The sequence below is a fragment of the Perissodus microlepis genome, chromosome 7 (assembly GCF_051167445.1).
Source record: "Perissodus microlepis isolate ML-2025 ecotype Zambia chromosome 7, ASM5116744v1, whole genome shotgun sequence".
In the NCBI taxonomy this organism is placed as follows: Eukaryota; Metazoa; Chordata; class Actinopteri; order Cichliformes; family Cichlidae; genus Perissodus; species Perissodus microlepis.
In genome coordinates this window covers 7,729,814-7,740,212 of record NC_140467.1, presented here as the reverse complement: position 1 = coordinate 7,740,212, position 10,399 = coordinate 7,729,814, and positions in this window count along the sequence as shown.

The following is a 10,399-nucleotide window of genomic DNA, read 5'->3' as shown; positions in this document are numbered from 1 at the left end:
TTTTGCTCGTTTCTCTCACTTTCTATCTGAGACAACTCCGCAGCAATGCTGCTGTTCTGCTCAATGAGAGATTCCGTCTTTTCCAAAAAGTCATGGTGCATTGTCTGAACGTTCTTTTCCTGTTCCTGGAGTTTAGCCTCCAGAGATGCCACCTGTGTCTGATTTTTTTCAGCCTGAGCCTTCATGTGTTTAAGCTTATCTCTTGACTGATGGAAATGATCTTTATAATAATTCTTTTTGCGCTTTAGGGTGCTCAACTCCAACTGGAGTTGTTGAATTTTCATTTGAAGCTCCATAGGGTCAGGTATTTCTCTCTCCATCAACCCATACAGTCTTTGTGATTCCTCTCGAATCTCTCCGTCAGACTGTGAATTATTAAATGCTTCGTTTGACATTTCTTTAAACTCTTAATGCAAAGTGTCGACAAGAAAAAAAGTTTGCTTAATTGTTTAAGTTTAAAAATAGTCCCTTTCTGAAAGGTTTCTGGTTTGCTAAACACAACTCGCTGTTTCTGAAAACGTTCCAAGTAAAACTGTGTTTGCAAAGGTGAAGAGGGGGTATTTAAGGACTTTCGTGGCTTCGAATTTGACGTCAGCGCTCTTTGAGCCTTTGATCCTTTGTTCATCAAAGGGTCACATGACAGCTGTGCGTAATTCTGCGCATGCTCAGAGAATACCCATTGTGATGCACGGTTTTGTTTTGTTTTGAATTTTTTTTAAATACCCTGAAAACAGTGTTGCCAACTTAGCGATTTTGTCGCTGTATTTAGGGAGTTTTCAAACCCCCCTTACCGTCGTTTTTTTTTTCTAAAAAGCGACTAGCGACAAATCTGGCGACTTTTTCTGGTGTTATTGGAGGCTTATTTATGACGACTTTTGACGTGAAAGCGCTTGTTGCTCTTACTCTCAACAAGCAGCGGGTGCTGCTGTGGGCACCTCGCTCGTGCCAAAGCGCTCACAGGCGGAGGATAGTCCTCCTCCAGCCGCTATCAGGGCAGGAGATGTTCACGTGCGTCCAAACTGCAAATGAATCGCGCACGAGCAAAGCCGCCGCTCCCGCACTGACTGTAACGCAGTCAATTCTTCTTTTGCTGTTATGCTGTTTTGTGGATCACAAGGTTTAAAACTACTTGTACACACACACACACACACACACAGTAACTCCACCCTAACCTGCAGCTGCAGCGCAAATAACAACGAAAATTATTTGTAAACGTGTCCTGGAGTTTACAGGTGCAGACAGTGCAACAGCTTCCAGGTCATTTATTCTGCCAATATGGCAAGAAGGTAATAACTGCTTCAAGCACTGTCTATATCAGGGGTAGGCAACGCCAGGCCTCGAGGGCCGGTGTCCTGCAGGTTTTAGATCTCACCCTGGGTCAACACACCTGAATCAAATGATTAGGTCATTACCAGCCCCCTGGAGAACTTCAAGACATGTTGAGGAGGTAATTTAGCCATTTGAATCAGCTGTGTTGGTTCAAGGACACATCTAAAACCTGCAGTCACTTTCTCTGAAAAGGGTGAGATCGATGACGAAACTGCAGCTTGTACCCCCAGGACATTGTTATCAAAACCATCTTATAAGGCCTCTCATCTCTCACTGAGAATGGCAAAACACTGCAATTAATTAGACAAAGTGTGTCTCAGGTGCCCCACTAACTTGATATCTTGTTGCCAACTAAGCAAGTGTTTGCTTAGGCAATCCAGACAAGAATTCCAGCAAGCTGCAGGAGGTCACCTGAAACGTCCACCAACTTACTTATGTCAGTATACTTAAATGTGTTAAATTCTAATACCTGAGAATACCTTAAACCTAGCTGTGCACAGGGTTCTCAGGGAGAGCAATACTGAAAGATACTGAGAGACCTGTAGCTTGCTACTGTCAACAACCTTCTACTGCTTAGAAGTATTTCTTATTTGGCTTTCTGTTTTTCTTCTTTTTTTCATATATAGTGTACATACAGTGTAATGACTGTGAATGCTTCTATGCTGGAAACGTCAGGGCTTTGTGTGCGAGCAGGCGGAGATGAGGATCCAAATGCAGGACTCGAACACAGAATTGTAACTCAAAACCTCAGCTTTATTGCTGGAGAAATTAAAACATGAACAGAACAAGGATAGTGAAAACGAAACTACTGAACACAGTATAAAACACACAGGCATAATCCGATGGTACGATGCAGCACTGAACAAGGGCAAACACAGGGCTAATATACACAGGGAAGTAATCAGGGAATGGAAAACAGGAGGGAGACACAGCTGGGAGAGATTGGGGCTAACGAGTCAGGGGATCGAAGCTGGACACACTGACATAAGACACAATCCTTCAAAATAAAACAGGAAACAATACACACTAAACTAAGACACGGACTGGACAGAGAGAGACAGACTAGACACTGAACTAAACCAGCAAGAAACATGAGAACACAAAACCTAAGAACTAATCCCTAAACAAGAATAACTAAAACATAGATTAATAATCACCATCATCATCATAACCAACAAAAGCACCACAAGAGAATAAGAAAACAATCCATAATGCAAAAACACACCAAAACATAACAACTCAAAATACTGGGTCAAACTGACCCAGAACCGTGACAGGTGAGGAGATGTCATTTCAGGACTTAAACCAGACTCTAAGAAATTGCTGTGTCTAATTTTGCGATGCTGCGAGTAACAAACTGGGTTCAGTTTGGAGGTTGAAGAGGAACTTTCCCTCGCCAGGCCGACAGCCGTCTGTGCTACAGTTTATCTCATCTCAGTTTATCTCATGCAGCGCAGGGCTAAATTTAAAATTATTAAATACTTAGGCCAATGTATATTCTTCTATGACAAAAAATACAAGTGTTCATTTAAGCAAATAAACAGAGCCGTAAGAGATGTTTTTCAGAAACTGTTGTCTTTATTTTGATTTGCAACTAACAAATTTTTTTAAAATAATAGAGAGCACAACAAAAACTACAAATTTTAAAAAAAAATTTGTAGTTTTTGTTGTGCTCTCTATTATGTGAACCCCTCACCTAATTTGTTATGTTTTTTTTTAACAAATTAAACCCCAACAATCAAATGATCCCCTGTGAGCAAGCACTAGGCACAGTGGAAAGGAAAAACTCCCTTTAAACAGGAAGAAACCTTTGACAGAACCAGGCTCAGGAAGGGGCAGCCATCTGTCACGACTGGTTGGGGGGTGAGAGGCAAAAGAAAAGAAAAATGAGAGCACAAGTTAGACAACATGAGCAGCATTTAGCTAACATGAACAACGTATGGTTTTCTGGACTGTGGATGAAAAGCAGTCCATCATTACTAGTCTTTAAAAGGGAACTAATCCATCACCAAGGTAGCAATATGGCTCAAGGAGGCCATAGACAGAGTTAAATAGGCAATAACTGTCAAGCATTGAAAAGCCCCAGTAAGCTGCAGGTATAATAAGGCCTACTGCGGCAACACCTAAACCTATTTTAAGTAGGCGTTTAGCACCATGACGCCATGAACCACTAGTCGGAACCACGTCAGGAGATGGTTCTGAGACAGGAAAATCAAGCTCTTCGGGTTGAGGACCAAGATTGTCCTGTGTCGGGACCACATCAGAAGGTGGTTCCAAGGCAGGAAAAAAAAGCTCCTCAGGTTCAGGAGCAAGATTCTCCTGTGTCGGGACCACATCAGGAGATGGTTCTGAGACAGGAGAAACAAGCTCCTCGGGTTCAGGAGCAAGATTCTCCAGCTGCAGAGGTTCACCAGTGATGTTGTGAACAGCAGCTAATATTTCTTCTTCCTCCTCCCTTCTCAGCTCATCCTTAAGATTATTAATTATTTCTGTTTTCATTTTAAGATGTTCATAAAGTTCATCTATGAGATCTTCGTTATGAACAATCTTGAAATTTTGCTTTTTGACTTTTTCTTCCAGCCAAAATATTTTCAGTGTCAGACTTTCTGTTGTCTTTTCTTGATACTCAAGATTTTGTAAACGTTTCTTGAGATTTGTGTTCGCTGTTTTTAATTTGTTTATCTCAGCAGCAATGCTGCTGTTCTCCTTAAGGAGATATTCTTCTTTTTCGTGAAAGTCACAGCACATCCTCTGAATGGTGCTAACCTGCTCCTGCATTTTAGCCTCCAGAGATTCCACCTGCGACTGCTTTTCATCCAGTGTCTGTCTCACCCGGCGCTGAAGAGTACAAATTTCTCTTTTCAGCTCAACTGTGAGTTCTGTCTTGTGAAATATTTCCCTATATTGTTTTTCTATTATCTCTTCTTTTTTCATTGTTTTATGGTGAGCTTCTCCCACTTGCTGCTCAAGTCTCTCTAAAGAGTCCTTGAGATCTGCGTTCTCTTTTTTTTGCTCGTTTCTCTCACTTTCTATCTGAGACAACTCCGCAGCAATGCTGCTGTTCTGCTCAATGAGAGATTCCGTCTTTTCCAAAAAGTCATGGTGCATTGTCTGAACGTTCTTTTCCTGTTCCTGGAGTTTAGCCTCCAGAGATGCCACCTGTGTCTGATTTTTTTCAGCCTGAGCCTTCATGTGTTTAAGCTTATCTCTTGACTGATGGAAATGATCTTTATAATAATTCTTTTTGCGCTTTAGGGTGCTCAACTCCAACTGGAGTTGTTGAATTTTCATTTGAAGCTCCATAGGGTCAGGTATTTCTCTCTCCATCAACCCATACAGTCTTTGTGATTCCTCTCGAATCTCTCCGTCAGACTGTGAATTATTAAATGCTTCGTTTGACATTTCTTTAAACTCTTAATGCAAAGTGTCGACAAGAAAAAATGTTTGCTTAATTGTTTAAGTTTAAAAATAGTCCCTTTCTGAAAGGTTTCTGGTTTGCTAAACACAACTCGCTGTTTCTGAAAACGTTCCAAGTAAAACTGTGTTTGCAAAGGTGAAGAGGGGGTATTTAAGGACTTTCGTGGCTTCGAATTTGACGTCAGCGCTCTTTGAGCCTTTGATCGATCAAAGGGTCACATGACAGCTGTGCGTAATTCTGCGCATGCTCAGAGAATACCCATTGTGATGCACGGTTTTGTTTTGTTTTGAATTTTTTTAAATACCCTGAAAACAGTGTTGCCAACTTAGCGATTTTGTCGCTGTATTTAGGGAGTTTTCAAACCCCCCTTACCGTCGTTTTTTTTTCTAAAAAGCGACTAGCGACAAATCTGGCGACTTTTTCTGGTGTTATTGGAGGCTTATTTATGACGACTTTTGACGTGAAAGCGCTTGTTGCTCTTACTCTCAACAAGCAGCGGGTGCTGCCGTGGGCACCTCGCTCGTGCCAAAGCGCTCACAGGCGGAGGATAGTCCTCCTCCAGCCGCTATCAGGGCAGGAGATGTTCACGTGCGTCCAAACTGCAAATGAATCGCGCACGAGCAAAGCCGCCGCTCCCGCACTGACTGTAACGCAGTCAATTCTTCTTTTGCTGTTATGCTGTTTTGTGGATCACAAGGTTTAAAACTACTTGTAAACACACACACACACACACACACACACACACACACACAGTAACTCCACCCTAACCTGCAGCTGCAGCGCAAATAACAACGAAAATTATTTGTAAACGTGTCCTGGAGTTTACAGGTGCAGACAGTGCAACAGCTTCCAGGTCATTTATTCTGCCAATATGGCAAGAAGGTAATAACTGCTTCAAGCACTGTCTATATCAGGGGTAGGCAACGCCAGGCCTCGAGGGCCGGTGTCCTGCAGGTTTTAGATCTCACCCTGGGTCAACACACCTGAATCAAATGATTAGTTCATTACCAGCCCCCTGGAGAACTTCAAGACATGTTGAGGAGGTAATTTAGCCATTTGAATCAGCTGTGTTGGTTCAAGGACACATCTAAAACCTGCAGTCACTTTCTCTGAAAAGGGTGAGATCGATGACGAAACTGCAGCTTGTACCCCCAGGACATTGTTATCAAAACCATCTTATAAGGCCTCTCATCTCTCACTGAGAATGGCAAAACACTGCAATTAATTAGACAAAGTGTGTCTCAGGTGCCCCACTAACTTGATATCTTGTTGCCAACTAAGCAAGTGTTTGCTTAGGCAATCCAGACAAGAATTCCAGCAAGCTGCAGGAGGTCACCTGAAACGTCCACCAACTTACTTATGTCAGTATACTTAAATGTGTTAAATTCTAATACCTGAGAATACCTTAAACCTAGCTGTGCACAGGGTTCTCAGGGAGAGCAATACTGAAAGATACTGAGAGACCTGTAGCTTGCTACTGTCAACAACCTTCTACTGCTTAGAAGTATTTCTTATTTGGCTTTCTGTTTTTCTTCTTTTTTTCATATATAGTGTACATACAGTGTAATGACTGTGAATGCTTCTATGCTGGAAACGTCAGGGCTTTGTGTGCGAGCAGGCGGAGATGAGGATCCAAATGCAGGACTCGAACACAGAATTGTAACTCAAAACCTCAGCTTTATTGCTGGAGAAATTAAAACATGAACAGAACAAGGATAGTGAAAACGAAAATACTGAACACAGTATAAAACACACAGGCATAATCCGATGGTACGATGCAGCACTGAACAAGGGCAAACACAGGGCTAATATACACAGGGAAGTAATCAGGGAATGGAAAACAGGAGGGAGACACAGCTGGGAGAGATTGGGGCTAACGAGTCAGGGGATCGAAGCTGGACACACTGACATAAGACACAATCCTTCAAAATAAAACAGGAAACAATACACACTAAACTAAGACACGGACTGGACAGAGAGAGACAGACTAGACACTGAACTAAACCAGCAAAAAACATGAGAACACAAAACCTAAGAACTAATCCCTAAACAAGAATAACTAAAACATAGATTAATAATCACCATCATCATCATAACCAACAAAAGCACCACAAGAGAATAAGAAAACAATCCATAATGCAAAAACACACCAAAACATAACAACTCAAAATACTGGGTCAAACTGACCCAGAACCGTGACAGGTGAGGAGATGTCATTTCAGGACTTAAACCAGACTCTAAGAAATTGCTGTGTCTAATTTTGCGATGCTGCGAGTAACAAACTGGGTTCAGTTTGGAGGTTGAAGAGGAACTTTCCCTCGCCAGGCCGACAGCCGTCTGTGCTACAGTTTATCTCATCTCAGTTTATCTCATGCAGCGCAGGGCTAAATTTAAAATTATTAAATACTTAGGCCAATGTATATTCTTCTATGACAAAAAATACAAGTGTTCATTTAAGCAAATAAACAGAGCCGTAAGAGATGTTTTTCAGAAACTGTTGTCTTTATTTTGATTTGCAACTAACAAATTTTTTTAAAATAATAGAGAGCACAACAAAAACTACAAATTTTAAAAAAAAATTTGTAGTTTTTGTTGTGCTCTCTATTATGTGAACCCCTCACCTAATTTGTTATGTTTTTTTTTAACAAATTAAACCCCAACAATCAAATGATCCCCTGTGAGCAAGCACTAGGCACAGTGGAAAGGAAAAACTCCCTTTAAACAGGAAGAAACCTTTGACAGAACCAGGCTCAGGAAGGGGCAGCCATCTGTCACGACTGGTTGGGGGGTGAGAGGCAAAAGAAAAGAAAAATGAGAGCACAAGTTAGACAACATGAGCAGCATTTAGCTAACATGAACAACGTATGGTTTTCTGGACTGTGGATGAAAAGCAGTCCATCATTACTAGTCTTTAAAAGGGAACTAATCCATCACCAAGGTAGCAATATGGCTCAAGGAGGCCATAGACAGAGTTAAATAGGCAATAACTGTCAAGCATTGAAAAGCCCCAGTAAGCTGCAGGTATAATAAGGCCTACTGCGGCAACACCTAAACCTATTTTAAGTAGGCGTTTAGCACCATGACGCCATGAACCACTAGTCGGAACCACGTCAGGAGATGGTTCTGAGACAGGAAAATCAAGCTCTTCGGGTTGAGGACCAAGATTGTCCTGTGTCGGGACCACATCAGAAGGTGGTTCCAAGGCAGGAAAAAAAAGCTCCTCAGGTTCAGGAGCAAGATTCTCCTGTGTCGGGACCACATCAGAAGGTGGTTCCAAGGCAGGAAAAAAAAGCTCCTCAGGTTCAGGAGCAAGATTCTCCTGTGTCGGGACCACATCAGGAGATGGTTCTGAGACAGGAGAAACAAGCTCCTCGGGTTCAGGAGCAAGATTCTCCAGCTGCAGAGGTTCACCAGTGATGTTGTGAACAGCAGCTAATATTTCTTCTTCCTCCTCCCTTCTCAGCTCATCCTTAAGATTATTAATTATTTCTGTTTTCATTTTAAGATGTTCATAAAGTTCATCTATGAGATCTTCGTTATGAACAATCTTGAAATTTTGCTTTTTGACTTTTTCTTCCAGCCAAAATATTTTCAGTGTCAGACTTTCTGTTGTCTTTTCTTGATACTCAAGATTTTGTAAACGTTTCTTGAGATTTGTGTTCGCTGTTTTTAATTTGTTTATCTCAGCAGCAATGCTGCTGTTCTCCTTAAGGAGATATTCTTCTTTTTCGTGAAAGTCACGGCACATCCTCTGAATGGTGCTAACCTGCTCCTGCATTTTAGCCTCCAGAGATTCCACCTGCGACTGCTTTTCATCCAGTGTCTGTCTCACCCGGCGCTGAAGAGTACAAATTTCTCTTTTCAGCTCAACTGTGAGTTCTGTCTTGTGAAATATTTCCCTATATTGTTTTTCTATTATCTCTTCTTTTTTCATTGTTTTATGGTGAGCTTCTCCCACTTGCTGCTCAAGTCTCTCTAAAGAGTCCTTGAGATCTGCGTTCTCTTTTTTTTGCTCGTTTCTCTCACTTTCTATCTGAGACAACTCCGCAGCAATGCTGCTGTTCTGCTCAATGAGAGATTCCGTCTTTTCCAAAAAGTCATGGTGCATTGTCTGAACGTTCTTTTCCTGTTCCTGGAGTTTAGCCTCCAGAGATGCCACCTGTGTCTGATTTTTTTCAGCCTGAGCCTTCATGTGTTTAAGCTTATCTCTTGACTGATGGAAATGATCTTTATAATAATTCTTTTTGCGCTTTAGGGTGCTCAACTCCAACTGGAGTTGTTGAATTTTCATTTGAAGCTCCATAGGGTCAGGTATTTCTCTCTCCATCAACCCATACAGTCTTTGTGATTCCTCTCGAATCTCTCCGTCAGACTGTGAATTATTAAATGCTTCGTTTGACATTTCTTTAAACTCTTAATGCAAAGTGTCGACAAGAAAAAATGTTTGCTTAATTGTTTAAGTTTAAAAATAGTCCCTTTCTGAAAGGTTTCTGGTTTGCTAAACACAACTCGCTGTTTCTGAAAACGTTCCAAGTAAAACTGTGTTTGCAAAGGTGAAGAGGGGGTATTTAAGGACTTTCGTGGCTTCGAATTTGACGTCAGCGCTCTTTGAGCCTTTGATCCTTTGTTCGATCAAAGGGTCACATGACAGCTGTGCGTAATTCTGCGCATGCTCAGAGAATACCCATTGTGATGCACGGTTTTGTTTTGTTTTGAATTTTTTTAAATACCCTGAAAACAGTGTTGCCAACTTAGCGATTTTGTCGCTGTATTTAGGGAGTTTTCAAACCCCCCTTACCGTCGTTTTTTTTTTTCTAAAAAGCGACTAGCGACAAATCTGGCGACTTTTTCTGGTGTTATTGGAGGCTTATTTATGACGACTTTTGACGTGAAAGCGCTTGTTGCTCTTACTCTCAACAAGCAGCGGGTGCTGCCGTGGGCACCTCGCTCGTGCCAAAGCGCTCACAGGCGGAGGATAGTCCTCCTCCAGCCGCTATCAGGGCAGGAGATGTTCACGTGCGTCCAAACTGCAAATGAATCGCGCACGAGCAAAGCCGCCGCTCCCGCACTGACTGTAACGCAGTCAATTCTTCTTTTGCTGTTATGCTGTTTTGTGGATCACAAGGTTTAAAACTACTTGTAAACACACACACACACACACACACACACACACACAGTAACTCCACCCTAACCTGCAGCTGCAGCGCAAATAACAACGAAAATTATTTGTAAACGTGTCCTGGAGTTTACAGGTGCAGACAGTGCAACAGCTTCCAGGTCATTTATTCTGCCAATATGGCAAGAAGGTAATAACTGCTTCAAGCACTGTCTATATCAGGGGTAGGCAACGCCAGGCCTCGAGGGCCGGTGTCCTGCAGGTTTTAGATCTCACCCTGGGTCAACACACCTGAATCAAATGATTAGTTCATTACCAGCCCCCTGGAGAACTTCAAGACATGTTGAGGAGGTAATTTAGCCATTTGAATCAGCTGTGTTGGTTCAAGGACACATCTAAAACCTGCAGTCACTTTCTCTGAAAAGGGTGAGATCGATGACGAAACTGCAGCTTGTACCCCCAGGACATTGTTATCAAAACCATCTTATAAGGCCTCTCATCTCTCACTGAGAATGGCAAAACACTGCAATTAATTA